Below are 20,509 nucleotides of genomic sequence, written 5' to 3' on the forward strand. Positions count from 1 at the left end.
TCAAGGGGAGTGAACAAAAGGTTATTAAATTGGGAGCGAAAGGTACAAAGAAGAACATGAAGTGTCAGAAGTGTGGAATTGCTGATGGTCACAAGAGTCGCACATGTTTTAGGTGGAAGAGAATACAGTTCGATTGGCTAGCCTTGCTAGACGCAAGAGAGGACGACCGCCTCGATTTAGGAACAAGGTTGATACTAACGCTCCTCTTTGGAATGAGATGTCAACTTCAAAAAAACACAGAGTGAATATCAACAACAATGATTAATCCAGTGAGTAGTTGGTGGCACAAGTGATGTATCATATGTTATGCGAACATATTTTTGAATTGGATGATTGAATGAATTAATATAAGCAATAACAGTTGTGTGTGCCAACGATGACTAATACTAGGATTGTTGCAGTCTAGAAAAAAGTGACGTAAATCGTTTATTAATGTTGCATAAGTGTTGGGGCAAAGGCGAACACGCTACCCTTCGCTCCATGACTTTGCCTCCCCATCGCGCAGGTGGTCACATCCATAGGACACGTCCGAATAAGCCGAAGGCGCCGACCTGCACGGTCCCCTTCGCCCTTGGGTTGCAAGACAAAGGCTTTGACGAAGTCTACGGGTCTCCCACGTCATCACCGCCCTGGGAGGCCCATGTGGGATTCGGCCCATGGTAATGGGCCCCGCGAGGATAAGCGCGTTAAGGCCGTGTCTATAATAGCCTTTACCGTAATGACTCCTGTAACCTCCCCTCGTGGGATTATTCCGGGGATAAACTGGGTACTCGAGGGCTTAAACGTCTTTGACAAGGGACAGACGGCCACTCGAGTGCCTATAAATACACCCGTACAGTGCCCGCAACAGTAATGAAAAAAAGCTTTTGGCATTCCATACCCAACCTTATAAACACTCTTTCCATTTCCCCGTTGGATTAACCTGCCCGGACAGAAATTTCCAAAGGCTTCAAAAATTCTCAAAACATTATTATAATTATATTTATTTCTTTATTTTATTATTATTATATTTTTCTACCAATTTTGGGCTTTATAAATCCTACCCCTTAAAAGAAATCTCGTCTTCGAGATTAGTAAGAGAAAGGATGTATCCCAGTCTTGCCTCACAAGAATCTCAGCATGATGCATCACTTATTAATAAAACACGGGGTCAAATAGACCTTATTATTAGTCCTAATATAATAATTACTAGCTACTACCTAAGGTATTATTTAGGTCTTACAAATATTACTTCTAATAAAAATATCTATATTTATTTATATATTTATATTTACTCTAATTCTGCAGTTTGTTGACTTCTTCACCAGCTTCTTCACCTTGTACCAGCATCTCTTCTTGGTTCTCGGGTTCACTAGGTTCAGCTTCTACTTCCACATGGTTAACCTACCCCCGGTTGACGGATAAGGGTAGACTCTTGCCTACTGAGGCTTGACCCTGCTTCATCGAAGCCGGAGTAGTATAAGTAGCCCTGTTAGGACAGTAGTTGGCATAGTGTCCACACTTGAAGCATGACCTATTTGTGGATGTATTAGGAGCAACCGATCCAGCTGGAGTGCTTGCTGGAGGAGGAGCAGATTGGTTTTGTTGAGTTTGTTGCCCGGAACTGCCATGAGCAGGTGTACTTTGAGTAGTAGTATAACGGGGATGGGAACTACTTCCAGCCTGTCCCTGATTAGTAGCCCTTCTATTCTCTCCAAACTCAAAGCTCTTATTTTCCAGAGCAATAGCTTTGTCTAGTAGTCTTTGGAAGGATGGAAATGTGTGTGATATTAGCTGGTATTGTAGTGGTTCGATCAAACCTTCCAGAAAGAGCTCCTGCTTCTTCTCATCGTCATCAACTTCACCAAGAGCATATTGAGATAACTGGATGAACTTGTCCCTGTATTCGCTCAATGACATCCCTCCCTGTTTAAGGGATAGGAACTCCTTTTTAATCTTCATAAGGCCTGCAGGAATATGGTAATTCCTAAATTGAGTGGAGATTTTTGCCCAGGTGATGGTGTTGGCAGTAGAGTGGGTAGCGCAATATGCATCCCACCAATCCGCAGCGGGGCCTGTAAGGCAACCCGATGCATATAGCACCTTCTCTTTGTCAGAGCACTGAGCTATGTTGAGCATCTTGTCCACAAACTTTAACTAGTCATCAGCTTGTAGTGGGTCCGCGGAGTTAGAGAATGTAGGTGGGTTGTGACTCATAAACTCCCGGTGCTTATCCTTGGGTGGAGCTGGTGGTGGTAGTGGTGGTTGTTGCTGCCTTTCCAGCCATTACTGACGCATTTCCTGGCGTTCTTGCCTCATTTGAGCTTGCATTTCATTCATCATGTTTGCCATCTGCTGTAGCATCTGCATCTGAGCGACAACCACTAGATCTGTCCTAGCCAGTGGAGGATTCAGAGGATTCATTTCTGGTCATGGTTGGTTAACAATCCTCTTGCTATGGTGGTTAGCAAGCAGATCGATACCACCTCCCTTCCTGGTATTGACCATCTGGGTTAGAAATATATGGTAAGATAGTTTTGCAAGGGAAATTATTTAGTAAGCAAACAGATCGGCTAGTGGCTGGTTATAAACTGAAGGATCATGGCGAGGCTTGATCTGTTGTTTTTATGTCTAAATTGGGATACCTAGGCTTACAAGGTGAATTTCCAAAGGCAAGATAGAATCTGTCAAGATGAGATAGATATGTGATACTAGCTATATTCTAATGGAGAGATAATATAGGTTGTCTAATTATTTTATAAACATTTTTTATGCCTATATGTATATGTTGGTGTAATTATGGACATTACTCCACAACTCATCACAATCAATCAAAGATCCAAATCAGACAAGTATCATAAGAACGAACATTCATGTACATAAATACCTATAAAAATAGTTTTGTTTTTGTTCCTAAGAGTAGGTCTCCTATTCCTAAAGGCCACTTTAGGTACATGATTTCAAAGTGTGAAATCCAATTTTGTCTTTAGAACGAAAAGGTAAGAATAATTAGAGTACAACAGCAATAGATGAGAAAAGATTAGGAAAAGTTTAGAAAGAATCAGAGTAAAGATAAGTAGATAAGGGTTATCCAGTTCTATCTAGGTTTTGTCCTACAGTCAACATCCCTCTGATACCACTTCTGTCCCAACCGGGTTTCGGGGGCACCAAGACCCGGGCGCGAGATATAATTACCAAGTGTGCTGGGATCAAGTCTCACACATATGATGACTCATGGTACAAAAACAAATGTCACATCTTTAAAATATAATAGGAGTTCCATACAAAATAGTTAAATAATTACATCATAAGAAGACAACGATCCGGCAACCAAAGTTGACTGGGAGACGATGGCCTAGACCTATCACGAACACATCGCAACATCCTCCATGCACGTCATCCTGTGGTAACAGCTCTTGACCTGGGAGGGAATGTGAGTAAAGCAAGGGTGAGCTCACATACGTTCATTGCTCAACAAGTTGTGGGGAATAATGAGCATGAACTCACCAAAGGTAGCCCATGTGAAGTGTAAGGCTTACCAAAGAGGATGGTTAAAGTTGTGCATTGCTTTTAATGTTGGTCAAAATTTTATTAGCAGTTACTAGGTATAAGTAGATACTAACCCAGTTATATAAGAGACCAAGATTAATAACAACACCCACAATGCAATGCTAATGACAAATTGAGTTTACTTCCATAAGTTAATCATGTGAGGGTTCGAGCCGCTCATGATCGTGAGCACAACTGATATACCAGTTTTACACTCAGCAGAGGTTGTGCATCTTTACCCACAAGTTGTGTTACCCATTTGCCACGGAGTTGATCAGATCTCATACACCTCTACCAAGCAAGCGAGGTAGGGTACCACAACAAAGGCCTTTACAAAGTTCCACTAGCTTCAGAAAACCCGCTATAGTTTCTAGGAAGTACAATGCAGGAATCCCCCGTCTGACCGCCATCGCAACAAAATCAGCCCGTGAACCTCCCTACACTGACAACTCCCCTACTGCTCTTGCCCCTTTCGGGTAAGGTAGTCCTCCACTAGCTTTCCTAATTAGTCAGCCAAGGGCATTCCATACCACCCTTGTGGTAGCACTATTTTCCCGGGTGGTTCTCCATGTTCCAATTAACAATATGATCTTATCATTAACAATAATTAAACAACATAATTGGAACATGATCATAATAGAACATTAGTTTCCCAAAACCAGGTAGAGCAATAGCAAATCTAGCCAATAATTTATCTGTTTGCAAGGTGGGGGATAAACAATACTAGGGAAACCTATTAGGTCCCATCAAATTAACCTGAGCATGTCAAACTAATTAACAGCGAACATTATTAGGTAAAAAGGAGTGATCAAGGGCACAACTTGCTTGAGACTCGAGATTCCAGGTACCAGGATGATCTTCAGATTCTCGTGACCTCACTGCTATTCATAGCAATACAAACACACATCGTATAGGCAAAATTAACATCACACCAAACATAAGCACAAACTACATAATAATATTCTACATGTCGCTATGAGATTGTAGGTTCGAGAACCGCTAAATTAGGAGTTACGGTGATAAAGTTATGATTTTCTAAAGATTTGGGAGAGGGGTTCAAAAGAAATTAAGTACATAATTTTTAATTTAGGTTTCATAACAAAATAAAGTAACCAGGGAAAAACATAATTATTATGGATCTAATGCAACTGGAACAGATCAAATCGGCGCTAAAATAAATAAGTTATGAATTATCTAAGTTTTGGAATCGTTTTTATACCTAAAAATACATTTTCTGTATTTATTCTATTATTCCGGGTACTTTTGGTCGCCATATTTATTATCTAGAAAGAACAAGGTCTTTTCATAAATGTGAGGACCTAACTGCTATGCTTTTTACACTTAAGTGGACGACAGGTTGAATGTTGCAAAGGTCAGGGGCTCTTTTGAAAATTGGTTTCAGCGAAGGGGTATCTTGAAGTATCAATCATTCGATCTGATTCAACAGCCCGATTAAATGGTGGTTTTAAGTGAACTAGTTAGCGTTGTAGTTCGTCAGATCGTCATCCAACGGCTTAAAGCCGACCACGCCACCCGGCTAAGCTACACCCTTAGATCACCGATCTACGGTCAAGGCATGATCCACCAAAGCAATATGCCCGATCAGATCTGAGTCGTTCATCAATGGATCGACGACAGCGCTTGGCTTCGCCATTGCGACACCAGCACATGGCGGCGCCGCCCAGCTTCCTGGTGGTGGAGCACGTCGGAATTGCGTGGATCGACCACTACGGCACTATTCCCCCAATCGTAAGGTGCTACATGTGGAGGAGACGATGGCGAACACAACAAAGGGATTCTTACCGATGGTGGGGATGGAGAGAAGGTTAGGCATGGTGATTGGCGGCACCCAGGCTACAGCGAGTGATTCACCACGAATCTGTAATGCCCCGAGTCCTGATGCCCACGGTATGGTCTCCGCAAAGCACGGTGATGTTCCCAAACCCGAGAGTGAAATCTAGATGAGGGTGTATGCGTGACTCGACCACGGCGGAACGATTCCTCTCTGTGCTACACTCTTGACCATGGAGAAGGGGGGTTGGTCGATGCTTATATACACGCAGGAGGAGTCAGGATACCAATCCCATAAACTTCGCGAAGATCCTAACAACCCAGCCAGCGTTCCCCACCCCACGACGATCTCGCTCGTTTGTTCATGGAGGAGGAAGGACAATCTGATGAGCGGGGCCAGAACGCCAGTGTCCAAGCCACGGCTCGCGCGCACATGTGTGGCTAACGGGGAAGGCCCACTAGTCGGCACCCAAGGTAGGCGTGGAGAAGCAGTCACGCTGACAGAGCGTGGGGTTAGGTTAGGTGGGCCGGGGAACCAGGTTTTGGGCCAGAGACTGTGTTGAAGTCACCCTTTTCTTTCTTTTTCTTTTATTTTTTTCAAACCCAATTTAAATGCATTTCAAATCCTATTATTCAAAATTCAACTTCTTTTGGGAGTTTCACACAGAGATCAAGTGCACAAAGAAATATCATTATGAAGGCATAGTTATTTTAGTTGTTTTTATTTTAGAATTGTTTTTATATTTTGGTTTTCCTTCCTCTTTATCTTCTCTTTTCTTTTCCCATTCTTTTCAAGTTCCAAATTTAAGGATTCAAACTAACACTTAACTTCCTGGTGTAAATTTCAGCTTTCCAAATATTAAATACCATCCTAATATGATTATTACTCCCACTAATTTTAATATTATTATTTATTCTCCTTTCATTATTTTAATTTCTAGATGATTATTACAATTTCCTTCCTCAACTTCTATTTTATATTTTCATTTATAATTTGAGGTCAAATAAAATGCATGCCATCAATATCATAAGCATGAGATGCACATTTCTTTATTTATTTATGGGTTAATTGACTAATTTTACTTCATTAATTGGTTGTGAAAGAAAGGGTCCTAATAAATTTCCAAAGGCTTCAAAAATTCTCAAAACATCATTATAAATATATTTATTTCTTTACTTTATTATTATTATATTTTTTTCTTCTACCAATTTTGGGCTTTACAGTTTACGTGAAATACACCTATCGCTATAGAAGTCAGTTTGACGAGCCAAATCATGATTGGCTTGAAGCCATTCAGGCGACCAGTGATGAGCTGCTGGGGGCTTATATGAAGGCAAAGGACGAAGCTATGAACACTGCCTGCGGTGATTGAGGGAAAAGGAGACTAAACAGAGTGTTTGATGTGATTGGATTCATTTACCCTGACTATTGCTTTTTCGTACGGAAACAAGGAACAAAGAGGAAAATCGCAACTACGACCTCTTCCGTCCTGTCGAAGCCAAAAAGAGCTAAAGATTTGACTCATCGGCCGAAGTTGCACTCTTTAGAAAAGGCTGCTGCCCTGCCAGCTGCAGAAAAGATAAAAGTTGTAAAAATATGTCGAAGCTACTCCATTAGCTTCGGAGATAATACCTGCTGTGACTGCTGAAGCTACTACTGCTCAAGTAGAAGAAATAGAACCAAAGATTTTAAAACTAAGCAGCAACTGAAGTTGCATAGTCCCCCAGCCATAACGGGGTTGTCAAAGTCGGCCACCGCTTTAGTGGTAACTCCTAGAAAGGGAGAAGAATGGCTAGCGTTCTGGATGTTGTTCTGAAATCTTCGAAGGTGCTAACTCCTGCTTCTACCAAGTCTTCCGAGGATAAGATTGAAGGATTGGGTGAAGTAGCTGTTGCAAGCGCTTCTCCTACCTGCGTTGAAGCTGGTCCTTCAGGAACTAAACCGGTGGAGCCAGCAAAGGAAGGTCTTCCAGAGAAGCTATCATCGCCTACATCCGAAGCATACTGTCGAGACGATTTTGGTTATATTGTTTGTCATGCTTCAGAGAAACAGTTAACGGAAGAGCAAATTGTCGAAGTACAATACAATGCAAAGGACCTGAAATATCCCCGGGGATCCTTAGTATACGGAGGAAATGATGAAGATGATTTCCTTTACTGCCCGTCGGATAACAAAGAGATAGATGTTTGTCGCTAAATAATGGATAAAATGGGCTATCCGAAGCTTGAACTTGGTCTATCTGCAATGCCGAAGGATCAACTTGCAAATCATCTTGCTTATAATAGCTTGAAGGTTTACATATTTTTAATTTTGTATTTATTGATTTTTGTTAGGCAGGTTTGCGGTAATCGATTTGTGATAATACTTATTATTATTATTTGCATATTTTTGTTTGTCAGGGTCTTATCCTTAGCAAGGCTTTGAAGGCCCAGAAATATGCTGAAGATGAAAGCACACGGAAAGCCTTCGGAAACCTATGCTCGGAAGTCATAACACTTCGAAATGAGGCCCTTGAGAAGGACAAGATCATGCTTTCTTTAGTTGAGAGGTTAAAATCTAGCGAAGCTAGACTGGCTAGCCTTTCTAAAGTGGAACAAAAAATGGAGAAATTTGAGAAGAAGGAAAAGGCAGATACAAAGCGTATTGCTGATTTAGAATATGCTCTATCTATTCAAGTGGGACTGCACAGATCCGAAGTGGAATAACTGGAGAAGAAGCTTGATGAAGTCACTGAAAACTTTAACATTGAACAAGCAAAACGCGAGATATATGATACAGAATGGTTGAGAATTCAGAAAAATGTTGAGGAGCTTTGTCACGCAAAAGAGGAGTGCTACAACGTCGCCATGGAATGTTGCAACAAGCTGAAAAATAGCTTTGCTAAAGTTGGCGCATTTTCTACTGATCAGAACTTTATTCGTGCGGATCTTGATGGGGTTATCATATGGATCGGTGGTGAAGCCGAAGCTTTTGATGAAATCCTTAGTGACAGAGGAAATTTTTGTGCCTTCACCGTTGCTCGAGCAGCCGTCTCACTCCTTGAAAAAGCTGGCTGCGAGCATGCAAAGGCTATAATTCAGCCAGATTTCTCACTCTCAGCGAGTGACATCAAGGATCCTTCAGCCGAAGCTATTGCCCTTAGCGGAAAATTTTATTATGAAGTTTGGTTGAAAGGTGGCCGAGAAATAGCAGACGAAGCTATTAAACAAAATGAGAAAGAATCTCATACTGCTTTAGAAGAAGCGAGGAAATCTAAAGAAGTCGTAGAATGTGAAAGTCTTATAAGTATATTTGTCGTGATTTAGCTTCGTAAATTCTTTTAGCTTCGTAATTAATGAAAACTTATACTGTGGTGCAACTGACTTTCTCCTCCTCTGGAGCAGTACGACCCTGAGGCCGATCCAGCCCTAAAGGGCGCTCTTGATGTGATCAGAATAGCTAATGAAACTTTTGACGAAGCGGTGAAAAGGCTCCTAAACAAAGCTGTTGATAAAATCTTAAGAGGATGATTAGACCTTGTTTATTAAAACACTTGTTGAATTTTTGTATGCTGTTCTCTTATGTAAGAAACAATTGTCAACTATATATAACTGATGATGTAATATATTTCTTAGTGTAGTGTGAAATCTTCGTACGTACTGTTTTTGAGACACAAGCGAAAATATACATTCATTTATTTTCACACATCATAAAGAAAAATCTCCTTTTCTGCCGAAGCGACTTATTAGACTCGAAGGTCTTGCCGTAGATCTTGCATAAGAATATCATTGCCGAAGGCATAGATCTTGCATTGTTGAAACATCCTTTCATAATTCTTTGTCAAAGATAGACTTAACCTCATGAGTTAGCCAGCATGTTTGAAGGAGCAATTTCCCTTCTTTTTCCATTGTTTCGGATGATGCGAGATGATGAATGATGCGATGATATGCAGCATGATGCGATGATATGATGCAACAAATGTTAGTGCATAAGCGCTTCGTAAAATTAAGACTCTACATCCTTTTAGGAACGACTTTGGAGTCTCTTCACCTTTTACTTAGGTGGTATTTTAGCTATGCATCCCCGTAGGAACGACTTTGGAGCTAAGCTGTGCATCCCCTTAAGAATGACTTTGGAGCTTCTTCACTTTTTACTTAGGTGGCATTTTAGCTCTGCATCCCATAGGAACGACTTTGGAGCTAAGCTCTGTATCCCCTTAGGAATGACTTTGGAGCTTCTTCACCTTATACTTAGGTGGCATTTTAGCTCTGCATCCCCGTAGGAACAACTTTGGATCTTTGTCACTTTTTCTGTTACACTCGATGGTGTAACTCCAGATTTATTACAATAGACCGAAGGTTGTACCTTCTCAAATTGTCTTTAGGGTAGAGACATAAAAGCTAGAGAAATTTAAATTACATTGAGTGTGTATGAAAGTTTTTTCTTAAGCCCCTCTATTGCTTGAGTAAATGTGTCTCGATTCTAGTACAATGCTGTTGATTGTCCTAGCTTCAGACTCTTCACACGCGTCGCGTTGTTGTTAAACTTGGCGGTGCCCTTCTGTTTGTCGATTGTGAGATGAAGTTGGAGCCATGAGTGGTGGTGGTGGTGGCAGGGCCCATGCAGCTGGGGAGTGGCATGCCAGAGCTACTAATACGATCGGTTGTTGATTGCCCACATACTCAGTAATGTATGGGGAATAGCACAAAGCAGTATGCAGGATCTGCTTCGGCTGATTCTGCCGTGCTTAGGCCTCAGCTATTTCCTTTTGCTTCTGTTTCATGACTTGGCATGTCCTAGTTGTGTGCCCCTTATCTTCTCCACAGAACAAGCAAAATAACCTTCTTAGTTGCTGAGAGCACCTAGAGGGGGGGGGGGTGAATAGGTGATCCTGTAAAACTTAAACTTAAGCCACCAAAAACTTGATTAGGTGTTAGCACAATAATGCCAAGTGGCCAGAGAGGAGTCTCAACAAAACACAATAACCACAAGAGATCAATCACAGAGATGGCACAGTGGTTTATCCCGTGGTTCGGCCAAGACCAACGCTTGCCTACTCCATGTTGTGGCGTCCCAACGGACGAGGGTTGCAATCAACCCCTCTCAAGCGGTCCAAAGACCCACTTGAATACCATGGTGTTTTGCTTGCTTTACTATATCCTGTTTGTGAGGAATCTCCACAACTTGGAGCCTCTCGCCCTTACACTTGAAGTTCACAAAGAAGCACGGAGTAAGGGAGGGATGAGCAACGCACACAAGACACAAAATCAGAATGTCAACACGCACACAAGTTGCAACAAGAGCTCGCAACACAACCCGACGAGTTCACAACTCAACTAGAGCTCTAGATGCTATCACGAAGAAACAAATGCGTGGAATCGAAGTCTTGGTGCTTAGGAATGCTTTGAGTATGCTTGGTGTCCTCCTCCATGCGCCTAGGGGTCCCTTTTATAGCCCCAAGGCAGCTAGGAGCCGTTGAGAGCATTCCAGGAAGGCTGATCTTGCCTTCTGTCACCTGGCGCACCGGACAGTCCGGTGCGGATTTGTTTCCTTGTTTGGCGAAGTCGACCGTTGCTGATTGAGAGCCGTTGGCGCACCGGACACTATCTGGTGCACACCGGACAGTCCGGTGCTCCAATGTGACCGTTGGCTCGGCCACGCGTCACGCGCGGAATCCTCGACCGATCGTTGCCCCGGCTAACCGTTGGCTCACCGGACAGTCCGGTGCACACCGGACAGTCCGGTGAATTATAGCCGTACGCCGTTGATGGTTTCCCGAGAGCGACAAGTTCGCCTGTGAACGGCTCACCGGACAGTCCGGTGCACCACCGGACAGTCCGGTGATTTATAGCCGTACACCGCCGTCGAACTCCCGAGAGCATCAAGTTCGCCAGAGCCAGTCTGGCGCATCGGACACTGTCCGGTGCACCACCGGACACTGTCCGGTGCACCCAGACTGAGTAGACTTTGGCTGAACAAAGCCATCTCTTCTCTAACTTGATTTTTCCTGTTTCCAGCACTTAGACACAATACATTAGTCCATAAAACAATGTACTAAGTCTAGAAACATACCTTTTGACATGATTTGCACTTTGTCCACCACTTTGCATAGATTAACACAAAAGCACTTGTGTTGGCACTCAATCACCAAAATACTTAGAAATGGCCCAAGGGCACATTTCCCTTTCAATCTCCCCCTTTTTGGTGATTTATGCCAACACAACATAAAGCAACTAGAACAAGTGCAATATCAATGCAAATGAAAACTCAATATGGTTTTGATTCATATATGGCATATATGGATCACTCTTTGCCACCACTTGGTTTGTTTTTGCAAATCAAACTCAATTTCCTATCTCTAAGTCAAATTCACTTGTAGAGACATAAACAGAGGTATTCCAAAAGAAATTGATCAAGGATTTCAAAACTCCCCCTTTTTCCCATAATCAACACTTCTCCCCACAAGAGGCCAACTTTTGACAAAAGAGACAATAAAAGAGTTTTGACAAACCAAAAGCTCTATTCTACTATTTTCAAAATTTCTCAAGTGGTAGCTGATCCATTTATTGCTTTGGCCTTTATTTTCTCCCCCTTTGGCATCAAGCACCAAAACGGGATCAATCTTGGCCCTTTAACCCCATTGCCTCACCAAAATCTTCAAATAAGAATACAAAGGCAATAGGAGTACATGAGATGAACTTGCAATAAGTTACCCTCTCATCGGAGTGCAGTGGAAGTCTTTCATGGTCCAAGTCCACCTTTTCCCTTTCAAACCTCCTTTGAGACTAAATCAAGCAAACTCAAGCACACGGTTAGTCTCAAAGGGTCAAGTTGTAACACAACTCCCCCTAAATATGTGCATCACTTGCAAAAGGACTTGTGAGGTCCGGGGAGTGATTGTACAACTTGAGCACCACAAGGAAGCAACGAAATGCATAAGGAACATGATCAAGGCATAAACACATGTATGCTATAAATCAATCCAAGTTCCGCGAATCTAAGACATTTAGCTCACTATGCAGCCTGCAAAAGGTCTTCTCATCTAAAGGCTTAGTGAAGATATCGGCTAGCTGGTTCTCGGTGCTAACATAAAACACTTCGATATCTCCCTTTTGCTGCTGGTCTCTCAAAAAGTGATGTCGGATGTCAATGTGCTTTGTGCAGCTGTGCTCAATAGGATTTTCCGCTATTTGGATAGCACTCTCATTGTCACATAGGAGTGGGACTTTGCTCAGATTGTAGCCAAAGTCCCGGAGGGTTTGCCTCATCCAAAGTAGTTGCGCGCGACACTGTCCTGCGGCAACGTACTCGGCCTCAGCGGTGGATAGGGCAACGGAAGTTTGTTTCTTAGAATTCCATGACACCAGGGACCTTCCTAAGAATTGGCACATCCCCGATGTACTCTTCCTATCGACCTTACATCCAGCATAGTCGGAGTCTGAATATCCAATCAAGTCAAAGTTAGACCCCTTTGGATACCAGATCCCGAAGCAAGGCGTAGCGACTAAATATCTAAGGATTCGCTTCACGGCCACTAAGTGACACTGCCTTGGATCGGATTGAAATCTAGCACACATGCATACGCTAAGCATAATATCCGGTCTACTAGCACATAAATAAAGTAAGGACCCTATCATTGACCGGTATGCTTTTTGATCAACGGACTTACCTCCTTTGTTGAGGTCGGTGTGTCCGTCGGTTCCCATCGGAGTCTTTGCGGGCTTGGCGTCCTTCATCCCAAACCGCTTTAGCAAGTGTTGCGTGTACTTCGTTTGGGAGATGAAGGTGCCATCCTTGAGTTGCTTCACTTGGAACCCAAGGAAGTAGTTCAACTCGCCCATCATCGACATTTCGAATTTCTGCGTCATCACCCTGCTAAACTCTTCACAAGACTTTTGATTAGTAGAACCAAATATTATGTCATCGACATAAATTTGGCACACAAAAAGATCACCATCGCAAGTCTTAGTGAAAAGAGTTGGATCGGCTTTCCCAACCTTGAAAGCATTAGCAATTAGAAAGTCTCTAAGGCATTCATACCATGCTCTTGGGGCTTGCTTAAGTCCATAGAGTGCCTTAGAGAGCTTACACACGTGGTCGGGGTACCGTTCATCCTCGAAGCTAGGGGGTTGCTCCACGTACACCTCCTTCTTGATTGGCCCGTTGAGGAAAGCGCTCTTCACGTCCATTTGGAACAACCTGAAAGAATGGTGAGCGGCATATGCCAGCAAAATACGAATAGACTCTAGCCTAGCCACAGGAGCAAAAGTCTCCTCAAAGTCCAAACCTGTGACTTGGGCATAACCTTTTGCCACAAGTCGAGCCTTGTTCCTTGTCACCACCCCGTGCTCGTCCTGTTTGTTGCGGAACACCCACTTGGTTCCCACAACATTTTGCTTCGGACGAGGCACCAGTGTCCAAACTTCATTCCTCTTGAAATTATTGAGCTCTTCCTACATGGCCAACACCCAGTCCGGATCTAGCAAGGCCTCTTCTACCCTGAAAGGCTCAATAGAAGAGACAAAAGAGTAACGCTCACAAAAATTCACCAATCTAGAGCGAGTAGTTACTCCCTTGCTAATATCACCCAATATTTGGTCGACGGGATGATTCCTTTGAATCATCGCTCGAACTTGGGTTGGAGGTGCCGGTTGTGCTTCTTCCTCCATCACATGATCATCTTGTGCTCCCCCTTGATCACATGCCTCCACTTGATGAACCTGTTCATCGTCTTGAGTTGGGGGATGCACCATCATTGAGGAAGAAGGTTGATCTTGCTCCAATTGTTCCTGTGATCGCACATCGCCAATCGCCATGGTGCACATTGCGGCCGTTGGAACGTCTTCTTCATCTACATCATCAAGATCAACAACTTGCTCTCTTGGAGAGCCATTAGTCTCATCAAATACAACGTCGCTAGAGACTTCAACCAAACCCGATGATTTGTTGAAGACCCTATACGCCTTTGTATTTGAGTCATAACCTAATAAAAACCCTTCTACAGCTTTGGGAGCAAATTTAGAAGTTCTACCTTTCTTCACAAGAATATAACACTTGCTCCCAAATACACGAAAATAAGACACATTGGGTTTGTTACCAGTTAGCAGCTCATACGAAGTCTTCTTGAGGAGGCGGTGAAGGTAGACCCGGTTGATGGCGTGGCAAGCCGTGTTCATGGCTTCCGACCAAAAGCGCTCGGGGGTCTTGAACTCTCCAAGCATAGTTCTCGCCATATCGATGAGCATCCTGTTCTTCCTCTCTACCACACCATTTTGTTGTGGTGTGTAGGGAGCGGAGAACTCGTGCTTGATTCCTTCCTCCTCAAGATACTCCTCCACTTGAAGGTTCTTGAATTCGGACCCGTTGTCGCTCCTTATCTTCTTCACCTTGAGCTCAAACTCATTTTGAGCTCTCCTGAGGAAGCGCTTGAGGGTCCCTTGGGTTTCAGATTTATCCTGCAAAAAGAATACCTAAGTGAAGCGGGAAAAATCATCAACTATAACAAGACCATACTTACTTCCTCCTATGCTTAGATAGGCGACGGGTCCGAAGAGGTCCATATGAAGCATCTCCAAGGGTCTTGATGTGGTCATCACATTTTTGGTGTGATGAGAGCTTCCCACCTGTTTCCTTGCTTGACAAGCTGCACAAGGTCTATCTTTTTCGAAATGCACATTAGTTAGACCTATCACGTGTTCTCCCTTTAGAAGCTTGTGGAGGTTCTTCATCCCCACATGTGCTAAGTGGCGATGCCACAGCCAGCCCATGCAAGTCTTATCAATTAAGCATGCATCTAGACTGGCCTCTTGTTTTGCAAAATCAACCAAATAAAGTTTGCCGTCTAGTACACCATTAAAAGCTAGTGAACCATCACACCTTCTAAAGACAGACACATCTACATTTGTGAATAGACAATTATATCCCATATTGCATAATTGACTAACAGATAACAAATTATATCTAAGAGACTCAACTAAAAACACATTAGATATAGAGTGCTCGGATGAAATAGCAATTTTACCTAACCCTTTTACCTTGCTTGGTTCCCATCACCAAATATTATTGAATCTTGGGGATCCTTGTTCTTGACGTAGGAAGAGAACATCCTCTTTTCCCCCCGTCATGTGGTTTGTGCATCCGCTGTCGATAATCCAGCTTGTACCCCCGGATGCATAAACCTGAAAGGCAAATTTAGGCTTGGGTCTTAGGTACCCAACTCTTGTTGGGTCCTACAAGGTTAGTGACAATGGTCTTAGGGACCCAAATGCAAGTTTTGTCTCCCTTACATTTGGCCCCTAACTTCCTAGCAATTACCTTCTTATCCATTCTACAAATAGCAAAGGAAGCATTGCAAGCATAATAAATTGTAGAAGGTTCATTCATTACTTTCCTAGGAGCATGAACAATATTCTTTCTAGGCACATGATAAATAACATTTCTCCTAGACATATCTCTACCATGCATATAGGAAGAACTAGAAGCAAACATGGCATGAGAATCAAAAGCATCATAAGCATTACAACTCCTATTCCTAGACTGTCTCCTATCATGGTACATAAAAGCATGGTTCTTTTTAGCACTACTAGCCATAGGGGCCTTCCCTTTCTCCTTGGCGGAGATGGGAGCCTTATGGCTTGTTAAGTCCTTGGCTTCCCTCTTGAAGCCAAGTCCATCCTTAATTGAGGGGTGTCTACCAATCGTGTAAGCATCCCTTGCAAATTTTAGCTTGTCAAATTCATTCTTGCTAGTCTTAAGTTGGGCATTAAGACTAGCCACTTCATCATTTAATTTAGAAATGCAAACTAGGTGTTCACTACAAGCATCAACGTCAAAATCTTTACACCTATGGCAAATCATAACATGTTCTACACAAGAGTTAGATTTACTTGCTACTTCTAGTTTAGCATTTAAATTATCATTAACACCTTTTGAAGTAGAAATGGTTTCATGACAAGTAGATAGTTCACTAGAAAGCATTTCATTTCTTTTAATTTCTAAAGCAAGGGATTTTTGAGCCTCTACAAACTTATCATGTTCTTCGTACAAAAGATCCTCTTGCTTTTCTAATAATTTATTCTTATCATTTAAAGCATCAATCAATTCATTGATTTTATCAATTTTATTTCTATCTAAACTTTTAAATAAACTAGAACAGTCTATTTCATCGTCATCACTAGACTCGTCATCACTTGAAGAAGTATAAGTGGTATTCCGAGTGCATACCTTCTTCTCCTTCGCCATGAGGCACGTGTGATGCTCGTTTGGGAAGAGGGATGACTTGTTGAAGGCAGTGGCGGCGAGTCCTTCATTGTCGGAGTCGGAAGAGGAGCAATCCGAATCCCACTCCTTTCCGATATGTGCCTCGCCCTTGGCCTTCTTGTAATTCTTCTTCTTCTCCCTTTTGTTCCCTTTTTCCTGGTCACTTTCATTATCGGGACAGTTAGCAATAAAATGACCAATCTTACCACATTTGAAGCATGAGCGCTTCCCCTTTGTCTTGGTCTTGCTTGGTTGTCCCTTGCGACCCTTTAGCGCCGTCTTGGAGCGCTTGATGATGAGGGCCATCTCTTCATCATTGAGCCCGGCCGCCTCAACTTGCGCCACCTTGCTAGGTAGCGCCTCCTTGCTCCTCGTTGCCTTGAGAGCAATGGGTTGAGGCTCATGGATTGGACCGTTCAACGCGTCGTCCACGTATCTTGCCTCCTTGATCATCATTCGCCTGCTTACGAACTTCCCAAGGACTTCTTCGGGCAACATCTTGGTGTACCTAGGATTTTCACGAATATTGTTCACCAAATGTGGATCAAGTACAGTAAAGGACCTTATCATCAGGCGAACGACGTCGTGGTCCGTCCATCGCGTGCTTCCGTAGCTCCTTATTCTGTTGATAAGGGTCTTGAGCCGGTTGTATGTTTGGGTTGGCTCCTCGCCCCTTATCATCGCGAATCTTCCAAGCTCGCCCTCTACCAACTCCATCTTGGTGAGCAAGGTGACATCATTCCCCTCATGAGAGATCTTGAGGGTGTCCCAGTCTGCTTGGCATTGTCCAAGCCGCTCACCTTATGGTACTCATCCCTGCACAAAGAGGCTAACAACACAGTAGTAGCTTGTGCATTTTTATGAATCTGTTCATTAATAAATATAGGACTATCCGAGCTATCAAATTTCATTCCATTCTCAACAATCTCCCATATGCTTGGATGGAGAGAGAACAAGTGACTACGCATTTTGTGACTCCAAAATCCGTAGTCCTCCCCATCAAAGTGTGGAGGTTTGCCAAGAGGGATGGAAAGCAAATGTGCATTTGAACTCTGCGGAATACCAGAGTAATCGAAAGAAAAGTTCGAATTAACCGTCTTTTGTTTCTCGTAGTCGTAGTCGTCCTTTTGGGAAGAAGTGGACTTATCGCTGTCGTCGTAGTAGACGATCTCCTTGATGCGTCTCGTCTTCTTCTTCTTCCCATCTTTGCGTTTGTGGCTCGAGCCCGAGTCGGTAGGCTTGTCATCCTTCGGCTCGTTGACGAAGGACTCCTTCTCCTTATCGTTGATCACGATTCCCTTCCCCTTAGGATCCATCTCTTCGGGCGATTAGTCCCTTTGTGAAGAGAACGACTTTGATACCAATTGAGAGCACCTAGAGGGGGGGTGAATAGGTGATCCTGTAAAACTTAAACTTAAGCCACCAAAAACTTGATTAGGTGTTAGCACAATAATGCCAAGTGGCCAGAGAGGAGTCTCAACAAAACACAATAACCACAAGAGATCAATCACAGAGATGGCACAGTGGTTTATCCCGTGGTTCGGCCAAGACCAACGCTTGCCTACTCCACGTTGTGGCGTCCCAACAGACGAGGGTTGCAATCAACCCCTCTCAAGCGGTCCAAAGACCCACTTGAATACCATGGTGTTTTGCTTGCTTTACTATATCCCGTTTGCGAGGAATCTCCACAACTTGGAGCCTCTCGCCCTTACACTTGAAGTTCACAAAGAAGCACGGAGTAAGGGAGGTATGAGCAACGCACACAAGACACAAAATCAGAATGTCAACACGCACACAAGTCGCAACAAGAGCTCGCAACACAACCCGACGAGTTCACAACTCAACTAGAGCTCTAGATGCTATCACGAAGAAACAAATGCGTGGAATCGAAGTCTTGGTGCTTAGGAATGCTTTGAGTATGCTTGGTGTCCTCCTCCATGCGACTAGGGGTCCCTTTTATAGCCCCAAGGCAGCTAGGAGCCGTTGAGAGCATTCCAGGAAGGCTGATCTTGCCTTCTGTCGCCTGGCGCACCGGACAGTCTGGTGCACCACCGGACACTGTCCAGTGCGGATTTGTTTCCTTGTTTGGCGAAGTCGACCGTTGCTGATTGAGAGCCGTTGGCGCACCAGACACTGTCCGGTGCACACCGGACAGTCCGGTGCTCCAATGTGACCGTTGGCTCGGCCACGCGTCACGCGCGGAATCCTCGGCCGACCGTTGCCCCGGCTGACTGTTGGCTCACAGGACAGTCCGGTGCACACCGGACAGTCCGGTGAATTATAGCCGTACGCCGTTGATGGTTTCCCGAGAGCGACGAGTTCGCCTGTGAACGGCTCACCAGACAGTCCGGTGCACCACCGGACAGTCCGGTGATTTATAGCCGTACACCGTCGTCGAACTCCCGAGAGCAGCAAGTTCGCCAGAGCCAGTCTGGCGCACCGGACACTGTCCGGTGCACCACTGGACAGTCCGGTGCACCCAGACTGAGCAGACTTTGGCTGAACAAAGCCATCTCTTCTCTAACTTGATTTTTCCTATTTCCAGCACTTAGACACAATACATTAGTCCATAAAACAATGTACTAAGTCTAGAAACATACCTTTTGACATGATTTGCACTTTGTCCACCACTTTGCATAGATTAACACAAAAGCACTTGTGTTGGCACTCAATCACCAAAATACTTAGAAATGGCCCAAGGGCACATTTCCCTTTCAGTTGCAAGCTGAATCTTCCTCCAAAGCTTCTACCTCCTCTGCCTATTGGAGTTGGTCGCCTAAAGGAGCTTTGTCGTGTTCCTAATGATTGGGATCTGTGCTGATGCCTTTGATTATGATTTCCCCTGTCTTCACTTGAGCTGGGATTATTTATCATCCTAACATGCATCGAGTGGAATCTTCCTCCGAAGCCCCTGGTCATCTCAAAGTATTTGTAGGCTTCTTCCCTTCTTTGCCGGAAGTCATTGTCAGCTTTGATGTACTCGTCCATCTTCTATAGAAGCTTCTCCAAAGTTTGTGGAGGCTTCTTGGCGAAATACTATAGTGTTGGTCCTGGTCGAAGTCCCTTGATCATGGCTTCAATAACAATCTCATTTGGCACCGTTGGCGCCCGAGCTCTGAGACATAGAAACCTTCAGACATACGCCTGCAATTATTCCTCGTGGTCCTATGTGCATTGGAATAGAGCTTGAGCAGTCACTAGCTTTGTTTGGAATCCCTAGAAGCTAGTGACTAATATATCCTTCAGCATCTGCCATGATGTGATTGTTTCTGGTCGAAGAGAAGAATACCATGTTTGAGCCACACTTCTGACTGCCATGACGAAGGACTTTGCCATGACAGCGGTGTTGCCACCATATGATGATATGGTTGCTTCGTAACTCATGAGGAACTGCTTCGGGCCAGAATGCCCGTCATACATGGGGAGTTGTGGCGGTTTGTACGAAGATGGCCATGGGGTAGCCTGCAATTCTGCTGCTAGGGGGGAAGCATCATCAAAAGAAAAGTTACCATGATTGAAATCATCATACCATACATCATCATAACTCGGGCTTTCCTGACGAAGCTCTCTCTGTTGTGGCCTTCGTCCTTGCTTTTTCTCTTGTGTGATTTGGCACCTCTCTTCGGCAGCTTCATCAATCTTCTTCTGGAGTTCAAACAGCCAAAGCATTTTCTCCCTTCTTCTCTCCACTTGTTGGTGGATGGCCTCTAAATCTCTGATCTCTTGATCCAGCTCCTCTTCCTATGGTGTTGGGCTAATGGGCTTCCTTTTCTGGTTTCGAGACTCCCTTAGAGGGAGCCCCTCTTGGTTGATGTCCAGCGGTGCAAGGGAAGCCCCTGGCGCTATTGCCTTCTTCGGCGGCATGGCGAAGGTGGTTGTCCGAGTTCTTGATGTCGAAGGTGGTCGTTTGAGTTCACCGGAGAGTGGTCGTTTGAGTTCACCGGAGGTGGG

The sequence above is a fragment of the Zea mays genome, chromosome 9, assembly GCF_902167145.1.
Source record: "Zea mays cultivar B73 chromosome 9, Zm-B73-REFERENCE-NAM-5.0, whole genome shotgun sequence".
Lineage (NCBI taxonomy): Eukaryota > Viridiplantae > Streptophyta > Magnoliopsida > Poales > Poaceae > Zea > Zea mays.